At 35.6% G+C, this 18,144-nt stretch overlaps 1 long non-coding RNA gene across 7 annotated transcripts in view; it reads left to right on the top strand.

Annotated features, from left to right (window-relative positions):
* Window positions 1-18,144, top strand: part of LOC106993508 (uncharacterized) — a 336,731-nt gene that overhangs the window by 304,416 nt on the left and 14,171 nt on the right. The window lies entirely within an intron of this gene.

The raw sequence follows: 18,144 nt of genomic DNA, 5'->3' as shown, positions 1-18,144 counted from the left end.
TCTTCAACTAATGAGATAATCAAGTGATTTTTCATTATTTTTATCTTGCCAATATGTTTAATAACATTCATTTTATTTTGAGTGTTAAAACAGCTTTGGATTTCCGGTATAATCCCACTAGGTCATGATGAATTAGCCTTTTTATGTATTGCTGGATTTGGGCTGATCATATTTTCTTGAGGACTTCTGTATCTGTGTTATTGAAATGTATTAATCTGTAATTTTCTTTTTTTGTAATGTATGTGAATGACTCGGTATCAAGTTAACACCAGCCTCATAAAATGAATTGGGAAGTGTTCCCTTCTTTTATATTTTTGAAAAAGTTTAAATACAATTTGTATTATTTCTTTCTTAATTGTTTGATAGGCTTTACCAGTGAAGTCATCTATGGTTTTTTTTGTGGAAAGGTTTTAAAATTATGAATAAATTTGTTAATAGATATAGGGTTATTCTGATTTTTTATTTCTTCTTGTGTTAAGTTTAATAATTTATATTCTTCAAGAGACTTGTTCTTTTAATGTAAATTGCCAAATTTTTACTCACAAAGTTGTTAACAGTATTCAGTTATTGTGTTTCTGGTTTGAATAATCTATAGTAATATTTCCTTTTTCATTTGTAATATTGATAATTTACATTTTCTCTTTTTTCTTAATGAGTATAGCTACGAGGTATCAATTTTATTAATCTTTTTAAAGAATTTTTTTTTTTTAGTTTTTCTATTATTTGTCACTTTTCTATTTAATAAATATCTGCTCTTATCCTTATTATTTCCTTCTTCATTCTTACTTTGGGTTGATTTATCCTGATTTTTCTAGTTCCTTATCACAGACTCTTAGATCACTGTTTTTAAATCATTCTTATTTTCTAATGTAAATATTTAAAACCTTGTTTCTTTCTGCTTTACCTTCATCTTACAAATTTTGATATGTCATATTTTTATTTCATTTAGTTCAAACTATTTTCTAATTTCCTTTTAATTTTGTATCTGACCTATGTCTTAGTAAGCATTTTAATTAATTTCCAGATATTGAAAGATTTTTCAAATGTATTTTGCAATTGATTCTTAATTTAATCCTGCTGTGGTCAGAGAACTTTCTCTAAATGATTTAAATTATTTTAAACATATTGAGATTTGTCTTATGGCCTAGCACAAGATTTATCTTGGTGAATGTTTTATGAACACTTGAAAAGAACATGGATTTTCTGATTGTTGGGAAGAGTGTTTTATAAATATACTTAGAATTGTGTTTGTTGATAGGATGATTCAAATGTTCTATATGATTATTGATTTTATGTCTAGTTATTCTGTCAACTGAGATAAGAGTGTTAAAATCTACAACTGTAATTTTGAATTTGTCTATTTCTCTTTTTTGTTCTATTTATTTATGCTTCATGAATTTTGATGCTCTGTTATTAGTGATGCATGCCCTGTTATGATTACTGTGGCTTCTTTATGACTTGACGCTTTTATCATTATGAAATATCCTTCTTTATCTCTGGTAAAACTAATTTTCCTGAAGTCTGCTTTTCTAATATAATTATAACCACTCCATCACTCTTAGAATTAGTGTTTTCATAGCATACCTTTCTCCAATCATTTTCATTTCTAAGCTCAATGTGTCTTTACATTATATGTGAGTCTCTTGTAAACAGCACATATTAGGTGATGCTTTTTAATAAGGTCTCACAGTTTCACCTTTTAGTAAAGTATTTGGTTCATTTACATTTAATATATTTATTAAAATAGTTGGACTTAAGACTTCCATATTGCTCTTTGTTTTATATTTTCCCATATATATTTTATTCTTTTTTCCCTCTTTTCTGACTAATTTTAGATTAGTTTTTACTGTTCCATTTTACATCTCCTATTGGTTTAATATATATATCACTGTATTTATTTTTTCATATTATTCTTAATGGTTGTTATAGGACTTATTATATGGACCTTTTACTTATCACAGTCTGCCTTGCATTAATACTAGCCCACTGTTTGTAAAACACAAGGAAATTAAAAGTTTCCCCTCCTCTATTTTTTTTCTGTTTTGGTCACACATTTAACTTTTACACGTTTACAGAAACCTCACAATTCATTGATATTATTTTTTCTTTAAACAATGAATTATCTTTAAAAAATCAAAAAACAAAAACATATTAAAACATATTATATATTTACCTATATAGTGGCTATTCCAAGTGCTTTTTATTCCTGTATGAACTGAGTTTCCATCTGAAATTATTTTCCTTCAAACTTAAAACCTCCCTTTGACATTTCTTGTAATGCAGGCCAGTGGGTGACAAATTTTTTCTTTTTTATTAATTGCTTTGGTCAAAAAAATAATGTATCATGAGACTCAGGCACTAAAATATGTCAAAATTTTCTAGTTAATATTCAAAGAAAGCTGTCTAACCTCTAATCATATGTAATTTTACTGAGAAAAATAAATGAAGACAGCAGAAAAAAGTAGTTTTATTTTCTCTTCATTTTGGAGGAGTAGTTTTCACTGGATATTGATTGTTGACAGTTTCCTTCTAGCACTTAAAAATTGTCCTTCTATTGTCTTTTCACCTACATTGTTTTTAATGAGAAGTCAGTAGTTTTTCTTATGATTGTTTTTGGTGTGTATAATGTGTCTATTTTCTCTGTCTTCTTTTAATATTTTTCTTACTATTACTGACTTTCAGCTAATGAGTGATGATATGCTTTGGAGATATTTTCTATAGATTTATCCTTCTTGGAATTTATTAAGCTTTTTTGGGTCTCTGAGTATATAGTTTTTAATCAAATTTAGAAAATCTTCAACCACCATTGTTTCAAACATTTTTCTGCTCTCCTTCTCTTGTCTCTCCCTATAGTATGCCAATTCCATGCGTGTAATTAGATATTGTCACATGTCACTGAGGCTCAGTTAATTTTTTCAGTCCACTTCACTCTCTGCTTCAGTTTGACTCATTTCTATTTTTCTGTTCGCATTCACTGATCTTTTCTTTTGCTGTTAAACTCATCCAGGGAAATTTTCATTTCATGTATTTTTTAGAGGGAGGAACAAAGTTCTAAGATTTATTTTTTATTATTCTATTTTATTGTAATATTTTATTTTATTTTTTAAAGATGACATCTTGCTATGTTGACCAGGTTGAGGCCTCAAGTGATCCTCCCAGCTTGGCTCCCAAAGTGCTAGGATTATAGATGTGAGCCACGACACCCAGCAGGGGATATCTTTTTTCTTTTATGTTCTTTTGTAAAATTTCCATTCTCTATTGTATTTCTCTACTTGTTTCCTCACTTTATTCGCATTTCCCTTTAAATCTTCAGCATAGTAATAATAGTTGTTTTAAAGTTATTTTCTGTTAATTCCATTATCTCTCTCTTTTCTGAGTTTGTTTCTTTTGACTGATTTTCTTCTGCTGTGGTCTTTATACATCAAGTAATTCTTGATTTTATGCTGAACGTTATCGTTCCTATGGTGTGTGATTTTAGTTTCCTTCTTAATAGAGTGTTAAGTTTTGTTCTAGAAAGCAGTTAAATTAAGCCATCTTGATTCCTTTGAGTCTTAGTAAAATTTTGTTAGAGCAGGCCTAGAGTAGCCTTTACTCTAGAGATAAATATGTCCTTCTAAGGCATGGCCTTTCTGGACTCTCTACTAAGCACTGTGGGTGTTTAAAGAGGTCTCTGCTCTCTAATTGGTCGGAATTTAAATGTCTCTCGGCCTGTGCAGGCTATAGTACTTGTTCTATTCACAGCTCCTCAGTAGTTTTTCTTCCTCTAGTAGCTGTCTTTGCTCAGTAGTTGTTCTATGCTGGACCTCATGTTTTCTTGGCCTGCCCATGTGAAGCTTGTTTCCGGGTCCTCAATGTAGATTTCCAAATCTCCTGTTCTGTACAGCTCCCTTTTATGTGGACCCTGACTCATACATTCTAGCAAATACTGGAGCTCCAAATTCTGTTCTCTTTCCCCTCAGCCCCCCAAAATGACCACTGTGCTCTGGGTTTCCTCTCCCTCCACTATAGTTCAGAAAATGCCTCCAAACATAAAGCCAGGGAGATTGTTGAGCTAACGTTTTTTAGTTTCCTTCACACAGTAATCACTATTTCGCATTGCCTGTTGTACAACATCTTAAAGTGGTTATTTCATATGCTTTGTCCAATGTTATAGTTATTTATGACAGGAAAATTAGTTGTGTATCAGTTACTCTGTCATCATTGGTAAGCAGGTATTTTAATGCAAACCATCTTAGTTGTCAAGTTCTTTGAAGAATAGGTCTAGATGCTTTTCTTCATAATCAGAGATACTACCTTAGTAATTGTATTCCAGTAAGTTTGTTGTACATTTGTAAGTTAGTTTTAATGTATGTATATAAATATGTGTGTGTAGAACATAATGAGGTTGCAGTAATCACATGAGGTAGCAATCATTTACTTTTATGCATGCAACTTCCTTGTCAATTTCATGTTTTATGTCAATTTTCCTAGTTTGGATCTTACTTAGCCCTGTGAGAACTGTAGCTAGAAGAACAAAAATGAAAGCACACTTTTTCTATTTTCTTTTAATTCTCAACTACATTACTTTTTAGAGTGTTATTCACCCAACGTAAAGAAAAATTCTGTTGGTGAGAGAGCTAAGTAGAGTCAATTACACCCTATCAGACTTGGCAGACTTTACATGAACTGCAATGTAAAAGTAGGTTTGTTCTCTGTATTCGTATGGTTGATTCAGAAAGAACATCGTTCACAGTATTTGTAAGATGTCAAATGTACTGTTCAAGTCAATGGAACAAAAATGGGTCTATGATTCACATGTAGTTTTATTCTAAGAGTAAAAATTTATGTGCATTAACTTGTAAACAAAAATGTGTTCATAAATTTAAACCAAATTTTATCTGGTACTATTTTGAACTTGATTTTTATAGTACAGATACGCATAGCAGTTTGCCTTAAGAGTTCCTCTATTGTATGTTGTAATTAGGCTTTGTACCTGTGGTGTCCCTAGTAACACTCTGGTAGACATGATCAAAACCAAGGTTGCAAATGTATAGACTTCTGTGATAATATAAATATGAATATTTATTGGTGTCATTTATGTTTCTACTCCCTCAACAGATGCATTTTGAGTACCAGGTACTGTGTTAGGTGCTGGAAAAAAAACATGATTTTAGGTACATTGTAGAATGTGTTTTAGAGAAAGCCTATGTCTTATCAGGATGTAAATATAAATAGCTATTTCACTATTTACACACTGCATAAACCAAGAATTTGAAAACCCATCTTCCTAACCTCCTATTTCAGGAACATCAAAGCCATCACTCATCCCTCACACACAAAAAATCACCTAGCCAATGAGAATTTCCTTTTTCAAAACATTAAAGCAGCACTGGTAGTAGTCATTACTACGTTTTATACCTGCTAACTTTAAGATCAATCTCAGCTGCAAGTAAACGCTGTGGGTTAGGTTTTTTCTTTTTTTAACTTGTGGTTCTTTTTTGTTTTGTTTTATTTTGTTTTTAGGTCATAATTTCCTTAGCCTAAATAAAGGATGAAGGAGTCTGCTACTTAGGAATCTTTTTTCTTAATGCTACATGGAATCAATCTCAGTTTCTACATAGCTTCTAAGAATTATTGTTAAGAGCTAAGTTACTTTTCTATTGTGCTTGGTAATGTATTACATCACATACAATAGAAGATCTCTGAGTGATAGTCTATAGGATGTCTCATCAGATGCATCTGTTAATTAGTTAATTTTTCTAAGGCATTTTCAAAATTGAAGAAAGAAGATAACTCATTTTGAGCAGCATTGGAGTCTCTTTCTTCATGCAGACTGGAAGTAGACTTTGAATCATAGCCATAGATTTTTATTGCAGCTGGCACTTGAAGCTTGTATAAGAAGCAAGTGCAGATCAATTTTTGTGATTCTCATCTAAAAATACATAAAATCCAAGTTGTACTCTGGAGATTAACTAGCATTATCAATAGCAAATGTCTTCCATCTTCCTTCACCAGAGATTAGTGAGAATTCAGACTTGATCACGCTACTTTTATATCTGTCCTGCATGGCACTTTCAATAGATAGCATCTTACCAAAAAACATAGATATGTCCTTGGTATTTAACATTTTTGATGAGAAATTGCATCCAGACATTTTAAATATAAAAACTGTAAGTGTATGAAATATAACAACTATAGATATACTATGTATTGCATATTCTTTTCTTTCTCCTGAAATAAAACTTTGACATCTGAGGACGTGTGTATGTAATTAACAATGGCTGCATACACACACACACACACACACACACACACACACACATAGACACACACCCACAAATATAAATCTAAGGATTTTAAAATTCAGTTAAATTATTTTTTACCCATGAAGCTTCAAATGTCCAAGTTGTGTCATATCAAAATGAATGAAATGCAACTTATCAAAAAGTAAAAAGTTTTAGTAATCAATTTCATTCACGAAATTTTATTTGGCTGATTTTTTTACAATATGACCAATTGTTTTGACATGATATAGACATTTTGAAGAAATGTGTTTGCTTGTAATTGTTAAATGATTAACTTTGTATGTAACATATGTTAATTTTACATTTAAAAAAATTCTGGATTTTTAAAAGTTGTTATTTATCCAGCTCCAGCATAAGAACTTTATTTGAAATCAGCTACAGCAGAATGATACCATCACAATTCTTTAGTCTCGAAAGGACGGCTAACAACAGAATTATTTCATTTTAGTGCAAGGAGGAGAGTTTCTCAGAGACAGATGGAGTTCCGTAGAGACTCTCAATGAGTGAGGTCTACTTAGGAATTTAAAAATAAAAATTAAAAAATGGATATTTTCTTCAGAATAATGGAGAAAAATAAAGCTACTTTCTATGAAATCAAAGGAAAGAGCAGGTTAAAAAGCATATTAACATAGGATTATTAATCAGATTTTGTTTATTTTGTTTAAAAACTACCTGAGCTTAGCATTGTGAGAGATTCACACTAAAGTTATTCATAAACACACAAAAAGGGTACACTTTCTGTGTTTTATTCATGTTTCATTTGTTTAATATTTTCGCGTTTTAAGAATATCAACGTATTTTGATAATATGTTTTCATTTTAAAATAATATTACATGTGTTAAATTATATACTATCCCATTTAGTATCTTCAGTCTACTTGGAAACTATGAACAAGAAAAAGCGGTTGTTTTAGGACCCTTTCACCTTAATCCTCAATTTGTGATGAATATTGTCCAAGTATACTCATAATTTTTTATTTAACCACTATCATACAAATAGTACCTTTAAGCAATAGTTTTTAATAAATTTTTACTTTTTTATTTTTAGGAGCTTTCCAATAGTGTTAAAGAAGTAATGACTGTCGTTGGTATTTGTGGATCTTCATGTATGATGGAGGGTAACTAGTTATCCTGATTTGCCTGGGACTGAGAGGTTTCCTGGAATGTGAGGCTTGCAGTGCTAAAATGGGAAGAGTCCCAGGCAAATCAGGACAGGTAATCCCCCTAAATGACAGACACTGACTTAAGTGGCTAATACAAGTAGAGCTAACATTTAATGAAGTCTTAGATGTCAGGTATGGGGCTAAGCACATTGGCTCTTTTATTTAATCCTCACAACAGTTCTTTGAGGTAGGTGCTAAATTTCATCTCATTTTGTAGATGAGGAAACTGAGTCTCAGTCAATTGTAAAACATAGGTTTGATTAACATATGCATATTGAATATACCAGAATATATGTTCTTCTAAACCAGTATTTCTTATGTCTTAGTATGACTTAAACAATACTGTTTTATAGTATGCTTAATGAACGATTAGACCTGAAAAGTAGACTTTAAAGATAAGTGTTTCAGATATCTACAATGAAAACTATAAAACACTGATTTAAGAAATCACACAAAAAAATTTGAGAAGAAAAAAATTTAAGAAATACCCCCAAAATTTAAGAAGACACACCAAAAATTGAAAGATACTTTATTTTCATAGATTGAAAGAATCAATATTATTAAAATATCCATACTACACAAAGCAATCTACAAATTTATTGTAATCCCTATCAAAATATAAATAACATTCTTCACAGAAATAGAAAAACAATCCTAAAATGTATAGGGAATCCCAAAAGACTCAGAACAGTCAAAGCTATCCTAAGCAAAAAGAATAAAGCTGGAGGAATCACATTACCTGACTTTAAGTCATACTACAGAGCTATAATAACTAAAACTGCATGGTACTGGCTTAAAACTAACACATAGATCAGTGGAACAAAATAGAGGACCCAGAGATGCATACATCTACAGTGAACTTATTTTTGACAAAGGTGCCAAGAACATACATTGGAGAGGGGACAGTCTCTTCAATAAATGGTGCTGGAAAAACTGGATATCTATATGCAAAAGAATGAAACCAGAACTCTTTCTCTTGCCATATGCAAAAATAAAATCAAAATGGATTAAAGACTTAAATATAAGACTTCAAACTATGAAACTACTAAAATAAAACATTGAGAAAACTCTCTAGGACAATGGACTGTGCAAAGATTTCTTGAATAGTACCCCACAAACACAAGCAGCCAAAGCAAAAATGGACAAATTAGAACACATCACATTAAAAAGCTTCTGCACAGCACGGGAAAATATCAACAAAGTGAAGAGACAATGCACAGAATGGGAGAAAATACTTGCAGACTACCCATCTGACCAAGGATTAATAACCAGAATATATAAAGAGCTCAAACAACCCTATCGAAAAAAATCTAATGACATGATTAAAAAATGGGCAAAAAATCTGAATAGACATTTCTCCAAAGAAGACATAAAAATGGCAAAAAGGCATACATGTTCAACAGCATAATCATCAGAGAAATGCAAATCGAAACTACAATAAGATATCTCACCTCAGTTAAAATTGCTTATATCCAAAAGACAGGCAATAACAAATGCTGGTGAGGATGTGGAGAAAAGGGAACCCTCATCCACTACTGGTGGGAATGTAAATTAGTACAACCACTATGGAGGACAGTTTGGAGGTTCCTCAAAAAACTGAAAATAGAGCTCCACTATAATCCAGCAATCCCACTGCTGGGTATGTACCCCAAAGAAAGAAAATTAGTATATTATACTGATATCTGCACTTCTATGTTTATTGCAGCACTATTCATAATAGCCATGATTGGGAAGCAACCTAAGTGTCCATTAACCAAGGAATGGATAAAGAAAATGTGGTACATATACACAATGGAGTACTATTCAGTCATATAAAAGAATGAGATCCTGTTACTTGCAACAACACGGTTCAAACTGAAGATCATTAATGTTAAGCAAAATAAGCCATGCACAGAAAGGCAAACTTTGCATGTTCTCACTTATTTGTGGGTGTTACAAATTAAAACAATTGAACTCATGGAGATAGAGAGTAGAAGGATGGTTACCAGAGGCTGGGAAGGGTAGTGGGAAGTGTGTGTGTGTGTGTGTGTGTGTGCACGTGTGTGTGTGTTTGCAGAGTGGGGGGAAGTGAGGAGGATTAATAGGTACAAAAAATAGTTAGAAAGAATGAATAAGACCTAGTATTTGCTAGCTCAACAGGGTAACTATACTCAAATATAATTTAATAGTACATTTTACAATAACTGAAAGAATATAATTGGATTGTTTATAACACAAAGGACAAATACTTGAGGTGATGGACACCCCCTTTTACCCTGATGTGATTATTATGCATTGCATGCCTGTTTCAAAATATCTCATGTAACCCGTAAATATATGTACGCCTATTATGTACCCATAAAAATTAAAAATTAAAATTAATAAAAGAGACTTGTTTTAGCATACAGGAGGATCATCCATTGGAACAATGTACCATAACTTTGGTGAAACTGACTCTGTTCTTGTAGTATTAAGACAAAGGAGAAGAAAACCAACTGTTCTTAGGAACTTGAGGGCAATTCACCTTGGTGCAGAAAAGTCAAATTTATTTCTAATATTTACTTCAAATGTAAGAGAAAGACAAAACCTAAACCATACATTTTACTGGTTCACTGTGCTTCACTTTTTATGAAAGAGGACTTACTTTAGTTGAGGCATGAAGGAAAAGGAGGGATTTAGCGTGCTCTGTGAGAGACGAGTAAGTCTGGAGAGAAGAATGGCAGGAAGTCACTGAAACAGCTGCATTGGCTGGAGTAAGGGTAACGAAAGCAGCAAATGCTCCTTCACTGCCTTGCAAGACCCAATAGTCTGAATGTGGTGGTCTGGGGTTCCTCTTCTCTCCCACCTGCTCCTAAGCCTTAGCAGAATCTGATGCTTGAGCATAATGTCTAAAAAGTATTATGGCTAGTATCATGTGTCTACATATTAACTCAGTTAAATACTGAATTCGTGGCAGGATTGACAAGGAAAGTTTTGAGATCCATACAAAGAACAGGGTTTTTCCCAATCAGGCCTGATAGGAAGCTTGACTCACACTTTTGTAGATGGGGTTCTCTGCAATGGCTGTCACATAAGTACAAGGACAAAGAAACAAACTTGGAAAAACACAGGGATGGATTGTCTGTCACCTCTATTCCTTCAAGCCAATCTGACATCCAAATACTCAAATGCAGATTGCCAGCATTTTTCAGATGAACTACAACAAAGAAGAAATGAATGAATGGACAAATGAAATGTGGTACATACATACAATGGAATACCATTCAGCCTTTAAAAGGAAGGAAATTCTGACATATGCTACAACATGCATGAATCTTGAAGACATTATGCTAAGTGAAATAAGCCAGTTACAAAAAAGACAAATGCTATATGAGTCCACTTATAGGAGGTACTTACAGTGGTCAAATTCACAAAGACAGAAGGTACAAAGGTGGGTTCCAGGGACCGGGGATGGAAGGAATGGAGAGTTAGTGTTTCATGGGGATTGAGTTTCAGTTTGCAAAATGAAGAGTTCTGGAGATGAATGGTGGTGATGGTTGCACAACAACGGGAATGTACTTAATGCTACTGAACCATAGACTCAAAAATGGTTAAGATGATACATTTTATGCTACGCGTATTTTACCACAATTTTGTTTGTTTGTTTGTTTGTGAGGAAGTCTCCTTCTTGTCCCCCAGGTGGGAGTGCAATGACGTGATCTCGGCTCACTGCAACTGCCGCCTCCCAGGTTCAAGTGATTCTCCTGCCTCAGCCTCCTGAGTAGCTGGGATTACAGGCGCCTGCACCATGTCCAGCTAATTTTTGTATTTTTAATAGAGACAGGGTTTCACCATGTTGGCCAGGCTGGTCTCGAACTCCTGACCTCGTGATCCGCCTGCCTTGGCCTCCCAAAGTGCTGGGATTACAGGCGTGAGCCAACGTGCGCGGCCCACAATTTTTTTTAAGAAAAGAGAAGAGGCCAGGCATGGCGGGTGGCTCGCGCCTGTAATCCCAGCACTTGGGGAGGCCAAGGTGGGCAGATTATTTGAGGTCAAGCGTTTGAGACAAGCCTGGCCAACATCGTGAAATCCCATCTCTACTAAAAATACAAAAATTAGCCAGGCGTGCTGGCAGGCGCCTGTAATCCCAGCTACTCAGGAGGCTGAGACAGAAGAATTGCTTGAACCCCGAGGCAGAAGTTGCAGTGAGCAGAGATCATGCCACTGCACTCCAGCCTGGGTGACAGAGCAAGATCCCACCTCAAATAAATAAATAAATAAGAGAAGAAAAGAACCCTTAGGCTTTTCTACGTGCACTATTTTCCTCACCATCTGAACAGTCCTTCTATTTTTGTCTTTGCTCTGATAACAGCTTTTACTAAATAGTTAAGCAAGTCCTTGATTTGAATTCTTCAGGCTTCTCTTCTGTAAAATGGGAATAATCTTTCTTATTATGCAAGTGCTTCTTTCGAGGTATATTTGGACCTTTTCTTAAATATCAGCTGAATGAGATTCTTCTCTTCCTTATCTGCTTCCACACTGAAAAAATAAGGAAGGAAAATTTAATCACAAAGCCAGAATGTGTTACAAGAAGTGGTGCTATGAGTCAGGTTTTTCCTGCAGTACTTAGGGCTCATGGAAAGTGACTGCAGGGCTGAGCTGGATTTAGCAGGAAACTACACTAAGACTCATGACATACGTGTCACCAATGATCAGGACATCTTACTAAACTAGTGACTTGTATTCCCTGTGGAAAGGCCTGGGAAAGTTGTGATTTCCCCAGAATTACTGACTTCACTTCTCAGATACCTTTTACAAAATCCCATGTATGGTAAAGTCTTTGTACTCATATCCCAGACCATGTCCTTGAGAATCAATCACTGAAGCAATGAGTAGAGGCACAAAGGCAGAGTGTTGAAGAACTCTGACCCAGGAAAAGGTTAGTTATAAATCCCTGCTCTGCCATGGACCAGGAAGGGGCCTTGTCCATGTTACTAAATCTGTTAAAGCTTAATGTTTAAAACTTAATGGGGCTGGGCGCGGTGGCTCAAGCCTGTAATCCCAGCACTTTGGGAGGCCGAGGTGGGCAGATCATGAGGTCAGGAGTTCGAGACCATCTTGGCTAACACGGTGAAACCCCATCTCTACTAAAAATACAAGAAATTAGCCGGGCATAGTGGTGATGGGTGCCTGTAGTCCCAGCTACTCGGGAGGCTGAGGCAGGAGAATGATGTGAACCCGGGAGGCGGAGCTTGCAGTGAGCCGAGATCATGCAACTGCACTCCAGCCTGGGCGACAGAGCGAGACTCTGTCTCAAAAAACAAACAAACAAACAAAAAACAAAAACAAAAACAAAAAAAAAACTTAATGGTATCAGATCCCAAATAAAAACCTTCCTCTTGTTGGTGGGAATGCAAATTAGTACAGCCAGCCATTGTGGAAAATAATATGGGGATTCCTCAGAAAATTAAACGTAAAACTACCCTATGATCTAGCATTTTTGCTTTTGGATATATATCCAAAGGAAGTGAAATCAGTAAGTCAAAGAGATAGCTACACTCGCATGTTTAATGCAGCATTATTCACAATAGCCAGGCTATGGCATCAACTTCAGTGTCCATTAATGGATGAATGGATAAAGAAAATGTGGTACATATACACAACGGAATACTATTTAATCTTTAAAAAGAAGGAAATTGGGTCATTTGTAACGATGTGAATCAACCTGGAGAGCATAATGCTAAGGTGAAATAATCCAGCCACAGAAAGACAAATATCACACGTACTCATTTATATATGGAACCTAGAAGAGTTGAAATCATACATGCAGAGAATAGAAATGATGGTAGCCAGGGACTGGGGTGTGGGGGGTGTTAAAAAAATCTTGCTCTGTATCTATAATTTGGACTCTTTTTTTAAATTAATGACTCTTAAACCTATAAAATCCCCCACTGTATTTTTGGTCTATCTCTCCAGTTCCCTGATACTGTTTTCATCCTTAATTCTTTCCTCATCTTTAAAAAGAACTCTTTTTGTTTACTTTTCTTTACCTCTTAGAAAATGTCACCAAAGATTGTTATGAATCATAGCAGTCTGGCTTGAGAATTGGTCAACATAAAAGTTCCAAATATAATTTATCCCTGGATGATGTTGTTTGTGAATTATTCATACAATCTGATTAGGAACTTGAGAGCATTTGTAGTCAAATAACAACTTTTCTCCAAATGACGCACAGCACATCTGAGACAGAGCACAGTGATCTCACTTGCCAGATGAGAAACCGAGGTCCAGGAATGCAGAGGGCTGAACCAACGTTGAATGAGAAATGTGGAATAAAACGTCAAAATGTTTCTACCAGGGCTTAAGACTAAGTAGTAAATCCCCACCTACTCCCTCTCCTCCTCCTAGTTCCTGTAGGATAAATTATTTTTAAGAGAAACACGCAGGTGAAAGGAAAACACGCTCTTGGAGGACATGTGGCGAACCCAGATGCTAACAGCATTCAAGCTCAGATACAGCAATAACAGCAGAAACCGCATGTGTACTAAAGCCAGTACTTAATCTGCTCTTCTTAACCTGGCATGCAAGGCCTTTCATGAGCCAGCCCCGGCCTGGTTTGCCAGCCTTGGCTTGCCCACCGAATTCCCAACTGGAAACTGAAACCCTAAGTAACATTCATACTAAACTCTCTCCAAATGCTCAGCATCTCCACCCTTCTTCTCTTCCTGCCTTACTTCTCCTTCCACCTTTGACCTGAGCATCAATGCCACTAGGAGTAATTCCCAGCCTTCCTCCACCCCACCTTGGGGTTAGATTCCCCTCCCCTGTGTTCCCAGAGTATACTGTGCATATTCCTGTCAGAGTATCTCATACTGTGTTAACATTACCTGCTCCCTTGTTGCCCTTTCCCACCACACTGGGACTCCTTTAGAGGAAAGACTGTAGCTTGAGTGCTTGGTACACATTAGTTCTTCAATAAATGCATGCTAAGAGAATCAGTATTGTCCAGGTCTCCAAAGAAAAAGAACTCTTTGGCCAGGTGTGGTGGTTCACACCTATAATCCCAGCACTTTGGGAGGCCGAGGCGGGTGGATTGTCTGAGGTCAGGAGTTTGAGACCAACCTGACCAACATAGTGAAACCCTGTTTCTACAAAAAATTAGTGGGGCGTGGTGGTGTGCACCTGTAATCCCAGCTACTTGGGAGGTTGAGGCAGGAGAGTCGCTTGAACCCAGGAGGTAGAGGTTGCAGTGAGCTGAGATCGTGCCATTGCACTCCAGCCTGGGCAACAAGAGTGCAACTCCATCTCAAAAAAAAAAAAAAAAAAAAAGAAAGAAAGAAAGAAAAAGAAAGAAAAGAAAAAGAGCTCTTCACTTGATTTCTTTTTCTTTTACTAACAGGTAATGAACATTCCCCTTGCATGTAGTAAGGCTATGATCTAGCAGACTTGTTCTATGGAATAAGTATGGCTTACCTAAATAAAAAAAAAGAGTAATAGATTGTTTGACTTGAAAGGACATTCAGAAGTCATTTATTTTTCACCTCCATCAGCCCCAATGTGAATTTCCTAGAAATTTGAAAAGATTTTAGTAATTAAAGGCCATAAAAGGTAGCAGTCATCGTTAGAAATAAGGACATGTTAACCTTAAATGGCCTCAAATGGCATGTTCAGATAAGTTTGGCTTTCAAGAATCAAGAATGAAGCTTCCAACTTGTCATCCCTTCCTGTTGAGACATGTGAGTACATAGAAAGTCATGTAATTCATAAGCCTATGATTCATTTACTCTCCATTCATCAAACTGCTGAGTTTCATGAATGTGTTTGATGCCTGTTTAAGCTTCCTTTTCTTGACAAGGAAGTTTGTTTTTGGGAGATAACTCATGTACCAAAATCTAGAGACTTACAGGGAAATTCCAAAGCAGACAAGTCAGAGAGGCATGTAAGCTGGCCCCAAAACATTTTTCCAGTACTGGTTAATAATCTAGGAGTCTTGAGGGGAGTAATAGTCTGTAGATGACATGGACCACTAGTTAATTGACTGAATTACCCAAGGGATCAATGAGCGACACCAGAACTTTGAAGGTTTCCCCAATTCTCTATACAGTCTTGGTCGGCTTCAGATTTATGGCATGAGACTAAAATGTGTAAAAATGACCCAAGGATTTTAGAAAGAAAAACACTCAAGTAAAATAGTGGTCACTTTGAAAAGTAGTAAGAATGGATCAATTCAAATCATAAATTGTATTATTGCCTATATGAAAATCTCATGCTAAACCTTTTATTTCCCCTTCTAATTTTTGAATTGTGGTAAAATACACATAACATAAAATTTATCACCTTAACCATTTTTAAATATACAGTTCAGTTGTACTAAATACATTCATAATGTGCAAACATCACCACCATTCCTCTCTGTAACTCTTTTTGATGCCAATCTTTTTTTTTAACGTGAGATTTTTTGTGATTTTTGTGTGTGTGTGTGTGATTTTTTTTTTTTTTTTGAAACTGAGTCTCACTCTGTTGCCAGGCTGGAGTGCAGTGGCACAATCTCAGTTCACTGCAATCTCCACCTCCCAGGTTCAAGACATTCTCCTGCCTCAGCTTCCCGAGTAGCTGGGATTACAGGCGCCTGCCACCACACCCAGCTAATTTTCGTATTTTTAGTAGAGACGGGGTTTCAAATCTTTTAATGTTCTGAAATGACCCTATACAAGGAAGGGTTGAGGTCTTTCTTTTTGTTTCTCTCTATGACAGAATTCAAGATTAAGAATGCTAAAGTCAAATCTTCAAATGAGAGCATCAGTCAGAAGTTGGTGTCAGGTTACTAGCTATGACTGAAAAAAACAAATCAAAACAAAACAAAACCAACCAGATATCATCATCTAGGAAAAGGCTGTTACTTTAAAATAACTGTGATGTCCAGAACTGAGGTCTGACTCAGGCTTGAGGAAGTCAGGAGCGGCAGCAGTCAGACCCATCCTGAAGAGTCATCTCAGTTCGCTTGAGCTGCTATCACAAAATACCTGAGAGAAGGTAATTTGTAAATGACAGAAATTTATTTCTCACAGTTCTGTAGGCTGGGAAGTCCAAGATCAGGCACCACAGGTTTGCCGTCTGGTGAGGTCCTGCTGTCTTGAACACTGCGTCCTTTGTAGAGGACAAACACCGTTTCTTTACAAGGCAGAAGGGATAGAAAGGAAAAAAGAGCCTAGCTTATTTCCTCTAGACTTTTTACAAAGTTGTTAATCCCATTCATGAAGACGGAGCTCTCATGACCTGATTACCTCCTGAAGATCCCACTTCTTAATAATATCACCTTAAGGCTTAAGTTCCAACATAGGAATTTTGGAGGGGACACAAACATTCAACCATAGCAGGAGAGAAAGCGCTGTAGTTCATAATAGGCGGAACCCAAGGAAAATCAGTAAATTGAGATGAGTTTGAATTACAACTTGGGATCTCTAGAAACCTAAGAACTCTTCTAATTCTTGAGTTACTGCATTCCTGCTTCATGGTGCTCCAACATCTGCTCGAACACTTCTGTATATACAAAATCCTTTACTTCCTCAGCTTACCCATTATACAGATGGCGCTGACTGTTGGAAGGTTTCTACTTGTATTGGAACAATATTTATCTCTGTGTTTCTTCCAGCCATGCTTCCTTTTAAAGATATGCACAATAAGTGAAATCCTTTTATCCCACATAAAGTTTGGGGATCCATCTGTGGAGATTTCCATGATTGATGCTTCTCTCTAGGCGGAAGCTTCCTGGATCTTTCAACTTCTCATATGATATAGCTTCTAATACCTCCACTTTCTTGATTGTTTTCCTCTGAAAATCCTTCTGTTTGTCACCTTATCCTTTAAATGTATTAATTAAAATGAATGTACAGGCCTCTTCATGCTCAGATCTTAAAAAATTCATGGTGGAGTCACAGTATTTTTAAAATAAATGTGGACAAATTTTCTTCTATTTCCTGAGCTCTCTCCCTCGTAGCCAATGAATGTGATTTTTCTGTGCTTATCACATCTAAGTGGCATGTTTGTCAGCATTTGTTTACTAGAAAATTCCATTCTCATTATTTTCAAATTATTATGGGCTGTTGAGTGAAAGATCTTGCCTTAGACCACATTTAAATCATGACATCAAGTGCAGCTATACAATTCAAGGACAAATAAACCCCAAATAAAAATAAGGAAAAAGGGGACTCTGTATATCATTCAAAAGCAAAATGAAACATCATTTTTTTATGTGAGTGTAACTGCAAGTTGACAGGAAATTCAGGATAGGATTAGTGAAGGGGGAAAAAAACCCTTATTGATTTATTTTTTCACAGAGAAAGCCAGATTGGATATGTCTGGACCTTGGGTATATACACACACAGAATTAATCAAGAAGAGAATGTACAACTGCATCAATGTGTTGTTACTTTTATGGTTATTTATTGGGCTTTATTTGTCTATGCAATAGAGAACAGTCCATAGGCTCCATGGAAAGGTTTGCATGATATATACTGTAGCGGAAAACAGATGGTCATCTGATATTAATAACTGTGTGTAAACAAAGCTGAATTGCTATTAGTGATACCATCAATGATGATGTATTTGGAAAGCATGGTAAAGGGACTTTCATCCCCTTGGAATATTTTTTCTTTCAATGTTTGTGATTGTCTACACAACATTGAAAACATCTGCATGTAAACCAAACCTTCAGCCCATCATCTGCATGGCCGGCATATG

This window comes from Macaca mulatta, chromosome 14 (assembly GCF_049350105.2).
Source record: "Macaca mulatta isolate MMU2019108-1 chromosome 14, T2T-MMU8v2.0, whole genome shotgun sequence".
NCBI classification, from domain to species: domain Eukaryota; kingdom Metazoa; phylum Chordata; class Mammalia; order Primates; family Cercopithecidae; genus Macaca; species Macaca mulatta.
Note: the sequence above shows the minus strand (reverse complement) of the source record. Positions and strands in the feature narration are given on the sequence as shown.